General features: G+C 40.1%; 1 long non-coding RNA gene and 1 other non-coding gene across 2 annotated transcripts in view; one reads left to right on the forward strand and one right to left on the reverse strand.

The window, feature by feature from the left end:
* Positions 1-17,844, reverse strand: part of LOC148149912 (uncharacterized) — a 30,384-nt gene extending 12,540 nt beyond the window's left edge. The window contains exons 1-2 of the long non-coding RNA XR_015757097.1: positions 17,797-17,844; positions 16,925-17,020 (exon numbers count right to left, since the gene is read on the reverse strand). This is a non-coding gene — a long non-coding RNA (uncharacterized LOC148149912). The remainder of the gene's footprint in view (positions 1-16,924; positions 17,021-17,796) is intronic.
* On the forward strand, positions 7,074-7,236 carry LOC122550384 (U1 spliceosomal RNA). The gene has a single exon (XR_006311835.1). It is a non-coding gene; the product is annotated as a U1 spliceosomal RNA (small nuclear RNA).
* Positions 17,845-19,351: the final 1,507 nt, after the last annotated feature.

The raw sequence follows: 19,351 nt of genomic DNA on the forward strand, positions 1-19,351 counted from the left end.
ACCATGTACAAGGCACAAATCAGGAGCATTACGGAATAATCCCAACTTGTCTGGATGAGTGCAGTTCCAACAACATTCAAGAAGCTTGACACCACTCAAAGTAGGCCAGTTGATTGGCACCACATTCAAAGACATTCACTCCCTCAATGACAACACTGTGTGTCATCTGAAAGACGCATCGCAGACATTCACCAAGGCTCCTTAGAAAATACCTTTCAAATCTACAACCACTGTCATGTAGAAGTACAAGAGCTGCCAATACATAGAAACAACAGTGCTTACAAATTTCTGTCCAAGCCACTCACCTTCCTGACATGGGAAGACGTTATGTTCCTTCTAATATTTGATTTCATTTTATTTATTGTTCACATCTACCTAAGTACGGAGAAGAGTTTTGCTTTGTGAGTAGTACAGGCAGATCATAGCAAAGGGTTCTTAGACAGCATGAGGTTATGAATGCACACAGGTGCACAAAAGCAAGGTCAACATGAGATTTGAAATTAGAGAGTCCATTCAGCAATCTAGTAACTGCAAGGAAGAAGCTGGTCTTGAACCTGTTGGTGCATGTGCTCAAGCTTCAGTGTTTTCTGCTGGACAAACGATGTTGGAAGAGACCATCACTGGGGTGGGAGGGATCTTTGATGATTTTGGCAGCTTTTCCGCTGAGTGTAGATGAAGTCCATGGATGGCTTCTGTGAAGGTCTGGTCTGTGCACACAACTTTCTGTAGTTTCTTACAGTCTTGGGCAGAGCAGTTGCCGTACCAAGCCATGATGCACTCAGATAGAATGCTTTCTATGGTGCATCTGCAAATGTTGGTGAGGGTCCTGGACATACCTGGGTCAAATTCCAGGCATCCCTCTCCAACAGTATTGGAGTACACCAAGCGGACTGTAGTTGCGTAAGAAAGTGAGTCACTATCACTTTCTCAATCGCAACAAAGATTGGGAAATGCATTCTGGTCTATTCATCCGACTAATGCATTTTAAAAATTGTCAGGTTCAGAATGTGAAATGCCTGCGTGTTCTCTGGTCGGACATTGTTCCACTCCTGGACTTGTCTGGGGTTTGTCTATCTGTGAACTTTGAATTTCTTTTGTTTATGCATCTCTTTAATGAATTCTTTGCTACTGTTCCTATATTGCTTTGCCTGTTATCCATTTCCTTTCGTATCTTCTGGCTGCATCATTGGAGAAACATTTTTTGCATAGTCCGGCCCAGGATCCATCTGTACTGCATTCCTTGCAAAGATTTTGAAATGCAGACCAGCTTGCAGTGAGTGTGGTAGATTACGTTTACAACACAGCTTTCTGGCATTTTGTGTCCTGGCTGCAGTGTCTATATTGTTTGCCACAGCTATTGATTACCAGTGCTGTTGTCTGGTTACAATGGCTTTTGTAGTTTTGCCATCTGCTAGCATTGAATCAAAGCTGCAGCAGATTTTTTTCTTTCTTAGGAGGTCTTTTTGCAATACTTTAATAAGTAATGATGCAATCACCAACTCCATCATCCACTCTGATAGCTCAGCTTTGGTAAAGTCTCATTTAATTTTTTTCGATCTGCTGATAAATACTGATTTATTGGTTTCTATAGCATTTATCTGTTGAACATCAACTTTAAACAATTAATTCCAAAGTTGACTGTTACATGCTGCTCATCTTCCTGCACTTTCCATATCTTGGGGTAACATGTTCAGAGTCATAGTGCGGCAAGTGCTGATGTGCACATGCATAATGCAATGTTGGACTGAAATTATAAATAGAAGTTGTTTCTTGCTGTCTACATTAGGTTTCACAAAATAATGCCCAGCACCATTGGGAGTTAAATATAAATCAACTACAGAAAGACAGTCATAGCGTCCTACAGCACGGGTACAGGTCTTTTGCCCAAAGTGGTCCATGCCGACCAAAATGTCCATCTATGCTAACCCCATTTCCCTGCACTTGGCCCATATCCTTCTAATGCTTTCCATGTATTTCTTTCAAATGCCTTTTGTTGATGGACAAAAATCATTTATTGCTCCAAATTAATATGTCCAAAATGGGAGAACATTTCAACTAGCAATGTGCAGATGCTGTGGAATGACAGCCATAACATTGACCACAACAGCCTTAAGGTGATAGAAACATTTTCATACATTAGCAATGTACTCTCTGAAGCTGTCACTATAGATGAAGATCTGCACACCTCCAAAAATCTTGGACCACCGACAGCTGTCTCCGTGATTGTATCCGGTGCCAGTATGATCTTAAACTGTAGTATAAAACTAAACTCTATCTGGCCATTATTCTTATGCCCCAGTTGCATGGCATAAAATCCTGAGTCTGCTCAAGGCACCACCTCAAACCACCTGGAAGAGTTTACAAAGGCACCAAATCCATCTTCTGAATTTGATGACAGGGCAAAATTACAAACAATGATATGCTTTATTGTGTTGGACTAAACTGTACATAGACCTCCATCCATTAAACTGAACTTACATGGTCAGGCCATGTCTCCTGCATGGATAACTACAGAAATGACATCACATCTTTTAAGGGGAATTGTACTGTGTCCCAGTGCCTGAAAGGGCACAAATTCAAATGTGTATTATGCATCAAGAGAAGATCTCGACATGGCAGATCATGATCTCAACTGTTCCCGCAGATTTGATGCATTGTTTTTAAACTTTGTCCCAATCATTCAGAGCTAAACATGTATTCAAGTCTCAGGAGGATTCTCCAATAATACTATTTCAAGAATCTTCTGATTCACAGTTGATGTTCTTTGACTTACTTCAGCTATTGTAAAGTATGTGCAATCATCAGGAAGTAATTCTCAATGCATTGGAATAAGATTTTGAATATTTCAGCACCTGCTCAGGGAACTTAGAGGTTTTATGACCTCTCTGAACAGTCAAGTTGTGCTTGGAGTGTTTTTGATTTTGCAACACGACCAGGGACATATAGCAAGAAGACTGCACAGAGAGGAAGTTCTATGCAGAGGGAGGAGGATAGCTCTTCACAAAAGCCTCTACTTACTTCTGGAGCAATGAGATGCCTAAGGTTTTCTAAGGAGATGGATACAGAACTGTACAAGGATTTTTTGTGAAACGAAGAGAATAATGGGAATTTTCAAAAGTTAAAAGAGAAGTCACTGACATGGAACTTGCTGCTGAAAATTGGATCTGGAAGACTCAGGCAACGTGAAAAGAATATAGAAATTTTGTGAAAGAACACTAGAAGTTTTGACTGTGCATGTAAGCCTGCAGGAGAACAGGGAGCAATATTAGATTTGATCTTGTAAAGCTATATATCTATCACAAACGCAGAACAGCTAAAAGGGTTAGAAAACATGTGTTGACTTTGTTGACTTCAGTTTAATGTATTGATTGCTTGGTATGTGGTGCTTAGTGTAGGTTTATTTGCTCAGTAAAAAGTCATAAAGCATGAAACCTTGCCCTTCAGCGAATACCATTGATAGTCTGGGAGTTCATCGCATTGTAAAAATGTTTGGTCTCCATGAGGATCACAACAATATTTGGATTTGGAAATAGTAAAGAAGGCATTTGTCCTTCATTGGTCATAGCATTGAGCATAGGAGTTGGGAGTCATGTTGCGGTTGTACAGGACACTGGTTCAGCCACTTTTGGAATAATGTGTGCAATTCTGGTCCCCCTCCTATAGGAAGGATGTTGTGAAACTTGAAAATGTTCAGAAAAGATTTACAAGGATGTTGCCAAGGTTAGAGGGTTTGATCTATAGGGAGAGGCTGAATAGGTTGGGTCTGTTCTCTGGAACATCAGAGGCTGAGGGGTGACCTTCTAAAGGTTTATAGAATCATGAGGGGCATGGATAGGATAAATAGACAAGGTCTTTTCCTGGTGGTGGGGGAGTCCAGAACGAGAGGGCATAGGTTTAGTGTGAGGGGGGAAAGATATAAAAGGGACCTTTGGGGCAACGTTTTCACACAGAGGGTAGTGCATGCATGCAATGTGTTGTCAGAGGATATGGTGCAGGCAACATTTAAAAGGCATCTGGATGGCTATATGAATAGGAAGGATTTGGAGGGATATGGGCCAAATGCTGTCAAATGGGTCAAGCTTAGGTTAGGATATCTGGCCAGCTCGGATGAGTTGGACCAGTGGGTTGGTTTCCATGCTGTACATCTCTATGACTCTGTGATAAAAGGAAAGAAATAAGCAAGGTGGACTGAACCTTGAATCAGTAATCAGCTGTTGTATTTAGGAATAATTCGAGGCAACGCATCTTTGGAAGAATGCAGGAAAGAATGTGAAAGACATTTACTATGAAGATTTTTAGTTGTGCTGAGAGATCATAGAATCTGGGAATATTGTCCCCAGAGTAGAAGGGGTTAAGAGGAGGGCTAACAGAAATGAAGGGTTTGATTGAACAAGTTGGAAGAAACTACTTAGTAAGTGCATTAGTAATCAAAGGCAATAGATTTAAAATAATTGCATGAAGAACAAGATGGCAAATGAGGAGTTTTTTTTTAACACAGTCATTTGTTCGATTTGAGTATGTTACCTGAAGGTACATTGTATGCGGAATCCATAAGAAAGTCCTTTAGGGAATTGGTTATGTAGTTGGAGAAGTCTCGTTTGCCAGTCAATGGTGAAAAATCTAGAGTATGAGACAAATTGGACAGTTCTCAACAAGCCAGCATATATATGATGGGCCAAATGACCTCTGTGCTGTAAGATTGTATTGTTCTCTAAGTATATCCACTGGTTATAAAAGACCAAAATTGGCTGTATACATTGTGTTTTCCTGGTGGCTAATGTAATACAAGTCATGTAATTGAGGAGTTAAATATTTTACTCGCGAATAAGCAAGGTCCATAATTCAAACTGGTTCAGTGTGTTCACACATTGCCAAAACAGTCCAACACTTCAGTTTGTCAAACAGGAAATCTGGAAAACATTTATCCTGGCATTTGGTAACTGAATCCAGCTGGTTTTAACTGGCCATATTGCCCAAGTTATTGGGTGAGAGATAACAAGCTTTTGCCAACCACACTACATCAACTAACTTGCATAGAGGCGCAGACTGAAACACTAAGTTCTAATTTTTGTATGTAAAATTTTCCAAAAAAAAATCAAGTACCTTTAATTGGTTTCATTTTTATTTCCACTATGTGTATCAAATAAAAGCAGGAGTTTAAACTGTTTGAAGAACTTTCAATAAAAGTAATCTACTCTCAGACTTTCTAATTGTCATATGGTGCATACAGTACAAGATTTATAATAAATGAATGAATATTTCAGGAAATGATGTGATGCTGTGGTTTCCCAGCAACTGTCCAACCAATTCAAATACTATTCAATCATCTATCAGTAATAAACAAACTAGCAAACAAAAATAATTTTTCACCAGAAATCTAACAGACAAGAGCTGGTATTCACAGCATCGCAGAAGCAGTGTTTGCATTAATTTTTTTTCAGGATTTTAACTCTCTTAGAGGTATGTTACTTCAATATTTCTGTTGAATTTCAGCCAGTTACTCACTTGGGTGGCCTGTTCTCAGACAATCCTTAATGTTGTTCTAGTCTGACTCCTAAGAGTTAGGTGAAAATAACCTATCTATACTTTCCACTTTTGTCATAGGAAGATACCTGACCATGTTAAGTAGTGCAGTAGACAGGAAGATTACGACAACTAAATACCATTATATGGCATTGATTGAAACATTGCATGCTGTCTTTCATTCACTCTCAGGCTGTGCTATCACTGACAAAGTTGACTTTAATTGCCCAGGCTTCATTCTCCTGTACAAAGTAATGGTGGCCCTTTCTTGAAATGCCAAAACACATGAAAGTGCGCCTACAATGATGCAGGAAGGAGAGTATAATAGAGTGACAAATTTGTTAACTAAATTTGAGTCTGAAAGTCCCTAATTGACACATATTAGATTAGAATCCCTGAGGTGTGGAAACAACTCCTTTGGCCCAACCAGTCCACACCGACCCTCCGAAGAGTGACCGACCCAGACCCATTTCCCTCTGACTAATGCACCTAACACTATGGGCAATTTAGCATGGCCAATTCACCTGACCTGCACATCTTTGAATTTTGGGAGGAAACCGGAGGAAACCCACACAGAAACAGGGAGAAAGTGCAAACTCCATACAGACAGTCACCCGAGGTTGGAATCAAATGGGACCCTGGTGCTGTGAGGCAGCAGTGCTAACCACTGAGCCACCGTGCTGTCAATATACTTAGGGGGAAAAATGTTAATGCTGCATATTTAGATGCTCGGTCAAAGTTCTGCTTTCCTGTTCAAGGAGGATATAAACAGCTTTAATTAGAAGAAAATGAGAAAGTTAGTTTGTGATGATAATATGTAAGTGATCAGATGTTCTTCCTTACTAAAACCATTATTTTGGTCTGTCTTCTTCAATTGATAAAATGGATATTATTGAAGAATCAGGGCAGAGGATGATTTGTACTGTTTCACTGGTGAAGTAAAAATCTTCTGGTGAATGGAGGTATGTGCATCAAAATGGACAAATCACTCACTGGAAATGACATTTCCTGTCTGCTTTTGTGGGAGAGACCCTGAACAGTGCAATTGATTGGATATCTCTGCTTAACCATATACTGGCCCCTTTCTCCTCGTTTGAGAAAAGGTTATTGATTTTGGTTATAAAAGTAACAAGAATGGACTTAATGGTGTTTTTTCCAGTCACAATGAATTACAATCCACATCCAGTCAGCCAGTCCTAACGCAATACATTTCTACTCCTTTATTAATTCCATTACAGCCCAATTGATGACAATTCTTGAATGGTGACTTCCAGTAAAGTCATGTAATTATGTAAAAAATATAAACAATGGAACACATTCAGCTTCTGTACTCATAATTATTGAAGATAAACATACATTCTATTCTGATTCTAGGACATTTTCACGAACCACTATATCAGTTTGATTCCTTGCTCCTACAAATGTTTCTCAGGTATACAATTCCTGAAATTCTGAATAGATAATTCTAATTCAACTAACTTCCTGATAGAGAAAATCTCTGACACATGGTCAGGAATTTAAAGCGGTCACTAATGTTACAACTTATAAGGGTACTTACCTGGCAAGGGAGATACCGTTATTAAGAGAGAGGTTCTCCCAGGATGAGGGTATCCCTTGTCCTTCAGGTGTGGTGACGCCTGCAATGTCCCCAAATGCGGGATACTTGACTGCAAAATTTGTGGTAGTGCTGGACTGTGTTTGCACTCTCCCCTTTACCTGCCTTCATCTAATGAAGGGCTTTTGCCCTGAAACGTCAATTTTCCTGCTCCTCGGCCTACTGGTCTTTTCCAGCACCACTCTAATCTTGGTTGTCTTCACCTAACCCCACTTCATCACCCTGTCCCCGCCTCTATCTGTACCTTCCCCCACACTACCTATCTTCACCTATCCTCACCTCACTATCCTGCCCCCACCTTCTCCTTTATCTGCAGCACCCCTCACATTCAAATAACCTCCTTCCCCTTCCCCCAACTCCCTTCCCAGTCCTTCCCCCTCCTTTCCACTACTCCGTGCTACCAATCAGATTCATTCCTCCCATTGACCGACCAGGTCGTACCCTGTACCTGTCTTCACCTATCCCCACTTCACCACCCTGCCTCTGCCTCCCCCTTTACCTGCAGCTCCCCTACACCTACCCCCGTTCTGATGAAAGGTTACACTCAAAACATTGGCTACTGCAATTCCTGATGCTGCCTGCCTTGCTGTGTTCTTCTAGCCTCCTGCCTGTCTACTTTGGATTCCAGCATCTGCAGTTTTTTGTCTCTAATAACTTATAGGGGTAGCATGTTAGAAATTGGGCTCGCCTTTCTGAGTCATTACAAATGCTAATGGTTTTATAAAATATACAAAGTTCCCCAATTTACCTGACTTTCAGACCCATGTTATTAGAAAGCATGGACTAGGCTTCTATACTGAACAAGAATTACTATTCATTACAAGCTCTAGCTACAGGTAAATGGTTACAAATCATCAGCAAATAACATTTTTAATTAAATCTCTAATCTCCTTATAAACTCCCCTTTATACTGACTGACAGGTAAATAGAGTGGAAAAACAAATGTTGTGACAGAGGGGAGAAAAGGAAAGACAGTTCAGAAGTCTTGTTCCTGGTTCTGTAGCTGAGATGATCTTTACGATTTTTCTGCTGGCTAGCATGTTGCTTCAGCCATTTTTCTCAAGGTTCGTCCACTGATTGGTAAGAGACACAAGGTATCTAGTTCACTTATGAAAGGTCTCTGGTTTATCAGGTAAGAGTCAACACTTACAACAACTGTTGCAGGAAAGACCAACTGTTTTTTTTCAGGGTTATCGTTAGTTTTTACTATAGAATAGAAACACAGCTCCCGAGCTGTGGAAGAACTGAACAATTCTCTCTTTGTGTATTTTATTCCATGCTCCAAGTTGTTTAATTACTTGAGCACAAATCGCACAGTTGTGGGAGGCAAAAAGATCTCTGATAATGGTCACTAGTCCATAGACCAGTCACCTTCTTGTTGCCAAATAAAAGCTGCATCAGCATACTCCTTTGGGTTCTAATCATTTGCAACACAAACTTCAATGACTATTTGTTTACACAATATTGGCATGAGTGTCAGGTTACATGCTTTCAAAAAACCCATTCACCATTTCAAACACTGTCTTTAAGATGATTCTTTCTTATTTCAGTTCATTGTTTTACTTTAAAAAACACACAAATACAATAAAACGACACAGTCTTTACACTGGGCTGAACAAGGAGCTAATTTAATGGCATGTTTCTGAAGAAAATAATTGTTAGAATGTCACATCGTTTACCATCAAGAGTCATTGAGGTAGAACCTATTGTATTTTTAAAAGACAGGATTAACGTTTTAAGTAGAGAAACCTGCAAGTCCAAAAGCAAGAGTACAGAGGAACCTCGATTATCTGAAGGACTCGGGCAGGGAGTATTTTGCTCAGTTAATCGAATTCCGGATAATTGATAACATAGTTAAGCTGAGCATCGGAACCTTGTGATCTTGTCGGATAATACGGTATTCGGATAAACGAATGTCAGATAATCGAGGTTCCTCTGCTTATGGCACCAAGGCTTGTTTTTGACTGCTCTAGTTAAACAAAGATAGAGACAAGATGGGTTATGTGAACTTGCTAGATAATTTTTCCTATGCCAGTTTATTTGCTGGTCAAACTCCCCTCCCCTCCCCAATGCCTTTGTTATCACTAGAATGACTATTCTAAAACTTACTTGGCTGACGTCCCATGTTCTCCTCTCTGTAAACTTAAGACCATCCGAAACTCTGCTCCCTGTCTCCTAATTCACAACATGTGCTGTTCATCTTTCACTTTGTAATCAATGACCTGCATTGGTTCCTTGTTAGTTATCTCCTCATCTCTATTCTAAATGAATAAAATCTTATCCAAAGACGAGAAACCCCTTAGTTCAACATCCTCCACATATGGAAACCAGCCTCTCAGTATCCACCCTGCCAAGGTTTCTCAGAGTTTTATCAATTTTAATGACACCATTTTACATTCTCCTGGATCCTGGTGTGTACAGACCATACTCAGTCCCTTCTATATCCTGCTATCAATTTGTCTACCATCCCAGCACTCTTTGTTCTTATTCAAACCACTTGCAATTATCAATGATTTCCAATCCGTCTCTGTTACACTCTCATCCTTTGTCTTTGGTCAATGAACAACTCATAACCAACACCTAAAAGTTTGTGTGCGTGCGTGTGTTGAGTGGGATGATGGGAATTGTTCTTAAATTCAGAATATATAATTCACAGCTTCACAACTTTCTATAATTAGCCCCACTGGGTACTGACTTATCCTCCCTATGTCCTGCTGCAGTCTTTCAGAACCCTTTTCATTATTTATCATACCCCAACTTGAGGCCCTAATTTCAACAATGTTTCACCAATGTTTCACTCCCTGTCATTTGAATATTCTGAACACGCGTAGCCCTGGCGGAGGATCCTCTGGAATATTACTTAGCACACCTTTGCCATCTGAGGATGTTTCTATGGCTCCCCTCTTTGCTTTCTGCCAGTTAATTTACTATCTGGATGGCCAAGTGTGTCTTCGTTGCATCTCAGAGCATACTTCTGTTATTTAATAATGTGCAAGACTGACGTTAATAAAACATTCTGATAAATATGATCCCCAAGAATCCAAAAGAGTAGAAAGAAGGAAGAAAAAGAAGTGGTAGATATACCATCCCCCTATAAAGCTCATGCTTTAATGATTTCATGTTATAAAGCTCATGGGCCTGGATTATGTACAACAGCATCTAAAAACTCTAGAGAGGGACCATCATCTCTGCCTACACAGCATCTTGCAAATCCATTGGTAGTATACGCATACTAACATCAATGTTCTTCTTCAGGCCTACATCCCGAGCATTGAAGCATTGACCACTCCTGATATGCTCTGCTGGGTGGGCCACATCAACATCATGCTTGACATGAGACTCCCAAAATAATCACTCTACTAGGATCTTTGACTCAGTAGATGAGTGCGAGAAAGGCAGTGGAAACACCTCAAGAACACTCTTGAAGAATCCTTGAAAAAAATCACATTTCCATTGACACGTGAGAAACCTGGGCCTAAGAGTGCCCTGACATGGAGGGAAAGCATCAGGGATGGATCTTCACACTTTGAATCTTGTTGGAATGGCAAACTGAAATCCAACATCAACAGAGAATGTAAAGTGGGAAACCAGACATCCCATCCTCCCATCCCCCAACCAATACTGCCTGTCCCACCTGGGACAGTGTCTGTAGGTGGTGCATAGGACATTTCAGTAATGTGGGAACTCATTTGTAATGTTGAAGCAAGGTACTCTTGAGCACGAGGGTCTGCCCAGGTGGAGGAAAAATTGTACCTGACTCTAATTTTCACTCTGCTAAATATGTTATATTCTCTTACAATTCCTAGATTCTTCTTTAGAATTTGCCTTTCCCATTGACTTCACACCAATAGTCTGAGGTCACTTCTCTTACAATTATGTCCAACTCACAAATGCATGGGTCACATTAATTGGTGGGCAAATGAAATGATCAAATTCACTATCCAGTTTTCCACTCCACCCTATTTTATCTCCCATGGAAGGCAGTAAAAAATATAGACAAGCAGCATGTTAAAATGATGGCCAATCTCGTCATGGCAGTACGCCTCCAGGAAATTTAGATCATACTCTGTCAAACTGAAGCATATTCACCTATTACCTAAGCCATTAGTCTATCAGCCACAGCTTTATTCAGGACACTATATTTCCTGTTATGTATGATGCCTTGAGTTTCAGAATAAGGCTCTTGCGTGGTACCTCATTAATTGTCTTCTGAGGATCTATATGAAACATACTCTGCATTCTGGAATCTTAACACATAAACACTGGTAGGATTTTGAAAGGTCTAAATGTTCAAATGTAGCCAGTCTAACACAAATCCACACTAACTGTTCTTGACAAGTTCAACCCTTTTCAAATCTGCAGTACTTCCACCAAAGTAAGGCTAATATTTTACAATTTTTTTCACTCATATATTTTTGTCTTTCTTCAATATTGAGGTAACATTTATCATCATTTAGCCATATGCAAGAGTGAGATCTGTAAGAGTGAGAATTCGTATGGGGTGGGGGGTGATGTGGTGGCTCCCTGTGAATGCAGAATGTCATTGTTACAACATAGTGAAGAGTTCCCTGGTCCCTGCCATTGCAATCTTGGAGTTCATGTCAGCTTGTAATTCTGTTTGGGGTCTTGAACCCAAGTTTGAGGAGCCCTGCTCTCAGATATAGAGCTGGTGTCTGTTAGCAATCTTCTGTCAGTTTCAGCTTTGTGGAATTCTCTGCAAGTGTTTTATTTTAGTTCAATGTCTGGCTGTTGTCAACTCCATTGTGGTTTTCTTCACTTTGCAAAATATTTTGTTTGATTCCTTGTTCAATCTTCTGGAGGTATTATTCAACTGCTGATCAATTTCTTCAAGAGCCCCATCTCCTTCTGCAAATGGATGGATTGACTCTGGTTCCAAAGATGGATGCATAATACAAAACATGCAATCTGCATTGTCATCCTTAGTTCCTGTTCTGTGAAGAATAACTTCAAGAATTAGTTGGTTTGATGTGTCATTTTTCAGGCAGCTCTGACAGGTTACTGCTTCACTGTTTATGGAAGTCAAGAGCTTCTTCTCCAGCTCGCCGAGCTAGTTAATAGCGCTTATAGCTGGACTTTGCAGAATGAATGGCTTGTTTTACGGTTGGCAGGAAGGGAAACCACACAGAACTGAAAATATTCCACAAACAACTCAGTAGTAGCTACTATTCAACATGCTCAAAAACCCAAAGACCCAGCCCAAAAACTATGTCTTGCTCTGAAAACTTCACAGTGATGTCTGATACATTTCTATCACTTGTTGTTCAAACAATGTTTTATTTATTAGAAAAAATTAAGGAAAAAAAATATTTTTCACAATCTTCTTGCAGGAAAGATTAGTGAGGTCAAATATTCTGCACTGTATGTTCAATGCAACCCGAGTTAGCAGAAAGGAACAACTAATCCCTTTCATTAATACTGGTGTGAATTAGTACGACATAAAGACATAAGAAATAATATCTGCAGTTGGCCATTTGGCCCTTCATACTTGCTTTGCCATTTAATAAGATTATACCTGATCTTCTATGTCAATGCTTTGAATCTGCAGAATCACCTAAATTGCTTTAGTACCCAAACACCCATTGGCTGCTGTCTTGAGTATACACAAACCTGAATATCCAGAGGCCGGGGATAGGGAATGTTAGAGATTCACAATTCTTTTTCGTGAAGCTACTTTTCTTCCTCTCAGTTCTAAAGAACTAACCTGTCAACTTGAGATGGTGATCCCATTTACTAGATTTCTCATCAGATGCAGCATTTTCTCAGCATTTATCCTGTCAACTTTCTTAAGAAATTCACATATTTCGAAAAGATCAACTCTCATTCATTGAAATGCCAGTAAGTATAGGCCAAATCTAATCAATCTCTCCTCATAGAGAAATCATTCATTGTTGCAATTGTTGCAATTTCTATGGGACAAGTATGCCCATTCTATGTTAAGAAAACAAATCCTAATAGTATTATCACAAGACTATTAATTTGTTCTCAGGACCTTTGTTCAAATCATAGTCAAATTTGAATTCAACTATAAGTATTTGGAATTAAGAGTCTAATGGTGACCATTTTGATTGTCTGGGGAAAAATCCATTTGGTTTTGCTCATTCTCCTCACTGAAGTCACCACAGACATCTGAGACTCAAATATTGAGCTTGCTAATGCCAAAATATTCTGCTGTACCTCTTCTCTATTTTCTGTCCTTTAACCAATCCTTAATATATGTAAAAGATTTTCCCCCAATACCTCAATTCCTAATTTTGTGTATTTTCTTCTTGTGTCATACACAAATGTGCTGTATCTACTGGTTTCCCTAAACCATCTCATTGTTATATTTTCAAAAATCCTGAACAGGTTTGCCAAACACCTTTTCTCTTTAATAAAGTTATACTTATTCTGCTTATTCAGAGTCTGTTTTATCAAAGTGTCAAATTGAATAAACCATGGAGTAATGCTATCATAAATAGTTATCATTTGCATGTTGAAGCAGAATGATGGCTGATCACTAATCTTATTTTATGTTGAAGCATATCATTTTGAAAATAAAGAGAAAGGTGATATGGTTGCGATGATTGCAATAAATAGTACAGAATAGATGTTAGGCAGGATGCGAAATGCGGCACTCTGTTGGTCCAGTGATTCAGATTATCAATGTCCAACATTATTTTCCCATGTGTAAAGCCAAACTCAAAATAAAAGTTGTATGAGGTAATATGTAAGTAACAGACATCGTCAAAGAATCCCTGGAGGTTTAGGTGTGAATTGTTTTATAGTGAACTCCACACTGACAGTATACCAAATATAGTCACAATCTGGAAAATTAATGCAACTTCAGCAACATGTCATGAAAATAAATTATTTCAAATTTAAGCAACATCCCTTCTGTAATGACAAGAGAAAGAGTTGTATCTATATAAGGATGAAAATCAGGCAGCACAGGCAGAGCCAAACACCTTCTAATTATGAACTGAAACATAATTTGACTCAATGGCCACACCACGTGTACTCATGGATTGACCTGTGAACAGTAAATTTGTGTGGTTCATTTAGCCCCTTTTTTCTACCTTTTCAGTGTTCTAATTCCAAAAAAAAATCAAAGGTTAACTTAGATGTTCAGCAGGCCTTCTGGCTCATAGGTAGGGATATTGCCATTGTGCCTCAAAAACTCTCAAAGATTATTTTATTACACAATAAATTTGCTGAAAATTACTCAGTAGAAAGTGACACTATTATAAGCCAAAAAACAGGCACAAAGTTTAATGTAGGGATGGATTTTTTGTAAAATATGAAAGTAAGAGTAGTTTGTTATTTCCCTGCTGATAAAGTCTCGCTGAGATGAAGGTTTGAATATTTAGGTCGAAATCTTATAGCAGGCTGGAATTAGTGAGTCATGGTGAGACTTGTGGCAGAATTGATTGACGAGTATTTTCAGAACAACTCTGCATTTTTATCCATTTACCGCGTGTCGTGCTCGTCACAGTGCCAACAAGGGGGATTATTGCTTGTAATTTTAAAATATTTTTAATGAAAACATGTTTCTTTACAAAATTATAAACTTACAAAAATATGAAAACATTACATTATAACAACAACAACAATAAACAATAAACCAACTACTATACCACTCTACAAAAGAACTCACAACTACCCTCATTACACATCAATAAATAAATAAGTAAATAAAAAAAACACTTAGCGTGACAAGACCACAGCTCTCAACCTTCGAGAGCATCAATTATTAAACCCATGTTTGCTCGAAATACTTCCTCTCAGGACATTAGACTTATTAAACCAAACCACCATGGCTACATAAAAGCCCTAATTAAAATGGCTGACAGAACTGCTTCCAAATAATTCAAAAACAACTGCCATGTCTTATAAAAATTGCTTGTTTTCTGGTGCACCATGTTTGTAAGAAAGTCCAAAGGAATGATTTCCTTGATTGACTTATGCCACCCTGACAGACCTGGGGGTGGGGAGGGGGAGGATGTTGGGGTGGAGGGGTGTTCTCAGGCATTCAGCACATTAGAATGTTCTTCTTTGCACAAAAATACAGGGGAGATCCTGCCTCACCAACTTAGTAGAGTTCTCTGAGGAAGTGACCAAGTTGATAGATGAAGGAAGGGCTGTAGATGTCATATACATAGACTTTAAAAGGCGTTTGATAAGGTTCCCCATGGTAAACTCATGGAGAAATTGAAGTCACATGTGTGCAGGGTGTTCCAGCTAGGTGAATAAAGAACTAGTTGTGCAACTGGAGACAGAGAGTAGTAGATAAAGGGAGTTTCTCGAAATGGAGAAAGGTGACCAGTGGTGTTCCACAGGGATCAGTCTGGGGCCACTGTTGTTTGTAATATACATAAATGATTTGGTAGGGGGCATTGTTGGTCTGATCAGCAAGTTTGCAGATGACACGAAGATTGGTGGAGTAGCAGAAAGCATAGGGGACTGTCAAAGAATAAAGGAGAATATAGATAGATTGGAGAATTGGGCGGAGAAGTGGCAGATGGAGTTCAATCCAGGCAAATGTGGGGTGATGCATTTTGGGAAGTCTAATCCTAGAGCAAGCTATACTGCAAACGGAATGGCCTTGGGAAAAGGTTGATGAGCAGAGAGATATGGGAGTTCAGGTCCATTGTACCCTGAAGATAGCTGCACAGGTGGATAGAGTGGTCAAGAAGGCATATGGTATACTTGCCTTCATCAGACAGGGGATTGAGTATAAGAGCTGGCAGGTCATGATAAAATTGTACAGACTTTGGTTCGGCTGCATTTAGAATACCGTGTACAGTTCCGGTCGCCACATTACCAAACGGATGTGGATGCCTTGGAGAGGGTGCAGCGAAGGTTTATGAAGATGTTGCCTGGTATGGAAGGTGGTAGCTATGAAGAGAGGTTGAGCAGGTTAGGATTGTTTTCATTAGAAAAAAGGTGATTGAGTGGGGAACCTGACTAAGGTCTACAAAATCATTAAGGTATAGACAGGTTAGATTGAGATAACCTTTTTCCCAGGGTGAGGGATTCAATAATGAGAGGTCACCCATTCAAAGTGAGAGGTGAAAAGCTTAAGGGGGATACGCGTGGCAAGCACTTTACACAGAGGGTGGTAGGTGTCTGGCAGAGGTGGTAGAGGCAGGCAAGGTAGATTCATTTAAGGTGCATCTGGACAGATGCATGAGTAGGTGGGGAGCAGAGGGATACAGATCCTTAGGAATTGGGCGATAGGTTTAGACAGTGGATTTGGATCGGCTCAGGCTTGGAGGGCCGAAGGGCCTGTTTATGTAAATTTTGTTTGTTCTTTGTTCTAAAAGTGAGAATGCTAAAAAGCTTTTTCCCATGTACATCTAAGGGAGATAAATTCAGTGACCTCAAGAGAAGAGAAACTGGGTCTACCTTGACTCACCTTGTCACAAGACCCTTCTATTACTCCTATTACCCTATTATTCCATCCACAGCGCTCCAGTACACACGGAGCCTGTGGCAGGACCACAGACAATGAGTGAGGGGACCCTTATTTATTTTACATTTGGGGCACATTGAAGACACACCCTGCTTAAATTTTGCAAGACGATCTGGGGCCAGATGAGCCCTATGAAGAATCTTTAACTGTATAGCATGGGTCTTGTTACAGATCAAAATCTTCCTCGCAGTCTCACAAATGTCCTCCCAAGTTTCTGGAGTGATCTCCACTCCTAACCCTCTCCCCCAAACCTCTCGTAATTGCTCAATGTCACCCAAGCAACCTCCCCCCAACAAATGATAAAAAGTACTCACTTAAAGAGTGCTGTTAGCATGAAGCACCTTCTTTTTCGAAACAGATCCATAACTGTCAGACATAAATGGAGTCTCCTTTTGGATAAAATCTCTGATCTGATAAAAATGGAAGAGATCCCACCTTGATAATCCATACTTATGAGTTATTTGATCAAATGACATTAATGTTTCATCTTCAAACAGGTCACCCAAACAAGAGACTCTCCTATCCGCCCAGGACTTAAACCCAGGATTCATTGTCCTGGCCAGAAACCTGGCATACCAACTATGGGAGTATGGAAAGATGTTTTAGACATGTTACACTCCACCTGTCTCATTGCCCTCCACGCTTTGACAGTATTAATAACTATTGGATTGCGGCAATGTCTTGCAACTGTCCTCACTTTGTCCAGAAACAAAAGGCTAATAAGAGGACACTTTGCCTGGGAGGCCTCAATGTCCAACCATACTGACGCCGGGTCCTCACAGGCCCAATCACTTACAAAAGACAGAAGGGAGCTCAGTTGATATTTTCTGATGTCCAGGAGATCCTCTTAACCCCTGGGGCATTTACAATTTCATATGCTTGATAAGAAGCCTCTTATGGCGCCAAATAAAATAACTAAACCAACCATTTAATTTCTGAAACGTTTGCCTAGGAAAAACCAAGCAAACCTTCGCAGAAGGCATAATAAACAAGGAAGAACATTCATTTTAATAAGAATAACTTGACCTAGCCATAATATCGGAAGGGCCTCCCATCTTTGAAGGTCTTGTTTATCCTTGTCAAACAAATGAACAAAATTAGTCTTGAATAACTGATCAAAACTAGTGGGTAACAAAGAGACCCAAATAAAGAAAGCCTCCCTGTGACCACTTAAAGGGGAACTCACCTTCAACATCAGGTATTCCGCTAAGAACCCCCATAGGCATAGCTTCCGATTTTGAAAAATTGATCTTGTAACCTGAGAAAAGGCCAAATGAATTAATACATTGTATTAAATGGGGCACCAAAACTGTCGGGTTCAAAAGAAAAATGAGAACATCATCCACATATAATGTGATCTTACGCACCTTCGACCTGACCTTTGGGCCAGCTATATTAGGGTCCCTGGGTCCCTACAAAATGGCCTCTGCCAGCACCTCAATCACCAATGTGAAAAGCAAAGGTGAGGAGGGGACAGCCTTGCCAACTGCCCCTACCAATACTAAAATGATCAGACCTTATACCATTACCGAGAACCGCTGCCAGAAGATTACTGTAAAGGACCCTTACTCATTTAGTAAACACTTCACCCAGGTCAAACTGCTCCAGAGTATAAAATAAATACGGCCATTCCACCCCGTCAAATACCTTCTCTGCGTCCAAGGAAACCACCAGCCGTTGAACTGACCATTGCTGGCACACTTGAATCATGTGAAGAAGACTCCTAACATTTTTAGAAGATCTGCATCCCTTTGTAAAGCCCTCTGATCTTTAACAATAGAAGACAACACCCTTCCCAACCTCAATGCCAGAATCTTCGATAAAATTCTAAAATCAGAGTTTAAAAGCGAGATGGGTCTGTAAGAAGGACAGTCTCCCGTGGTCGTCCCTTTATCGAGGACAAGAGAGATATTAGCCTCTGCCAAGGATGGTGGGAGGCAATCTGAACTAAATGAATAGTTATACATGTCTAGCACCATCCTGACAGTATGATTACAAATTCTTTATAAAACTCACTGGGCAAGCAAACAGGGCTGGGTGAATTACCATATTGAAGTTGCCTCACCGCCTTCTGTATCTCTTGGGCTATTAATGGAGCACTAAGGAGAGGCACCTGCTCAACAGACACACCAGGAAGATCCACATTCCTAAAAAAGACCCATCTTATCCCATCTGTCCTCACAGCATTCAGATGGGTAAAGTTCAGAGTAAAACCTCCGAAATGCCTCATTGATCTTTTTAGCATTGTAAGTAAGAGTCCCATTCCTTTCCCAAATAGAAGCAACAGACTGGGAGGTATTTTTCTTTCTGATGAAATATTCCAAGTATTTACCCAAACTATCACCATGGTCAAACAGCCTCTGCTTTGCAAAGGAAAGTTCCTTCCTTGTTGTCTGCATGAGCGGATCGGAGAGCTGTGATCCGCTGAAGCTTAGTCACTGACGGTGTACTGTAATATGCCGTCTCAGCTGCCTTCAGTCGTGCCTCAAGCAGACACTGCTGCTCTCCCTTCTGTCGCTTCTGGCTGGCAGACTATGAGATAATTATCCCTCTAGCACTGGCCTTAGCAATCTCCCAGAGAATGGACGGATTACTAGCTGTACCCAAGTTGGTGGCCAAAAGAGCTTCAAATTCCCTGGAGAAGTATTCTACAAACCTTTTGTCTTTGATGATGAAGGGATCCATTCACCAGTACCGTGAACCCATTGCATCACCCTTAAACTTAACCATTAAAGACACTG

This window comes from Chiloscyllium plagiosum, unplaced genomic scaffold, assembly GCF_037043375.1.
Source record: "Chiloscyllium plagiosum isolate Xiang-an unplaced genomic scaffold, Cpla_swu_hap1 HiC_scaffold_5, whole genome shotgun sequence".
NCBI classification, from domain to species: Eukaryota; Metazoa; Chordata; class Chondrichthyes; order Orectolobiformes; family Hemiscylliidae; genus Chiloscyllium; species Chiloscyllium plagiosum.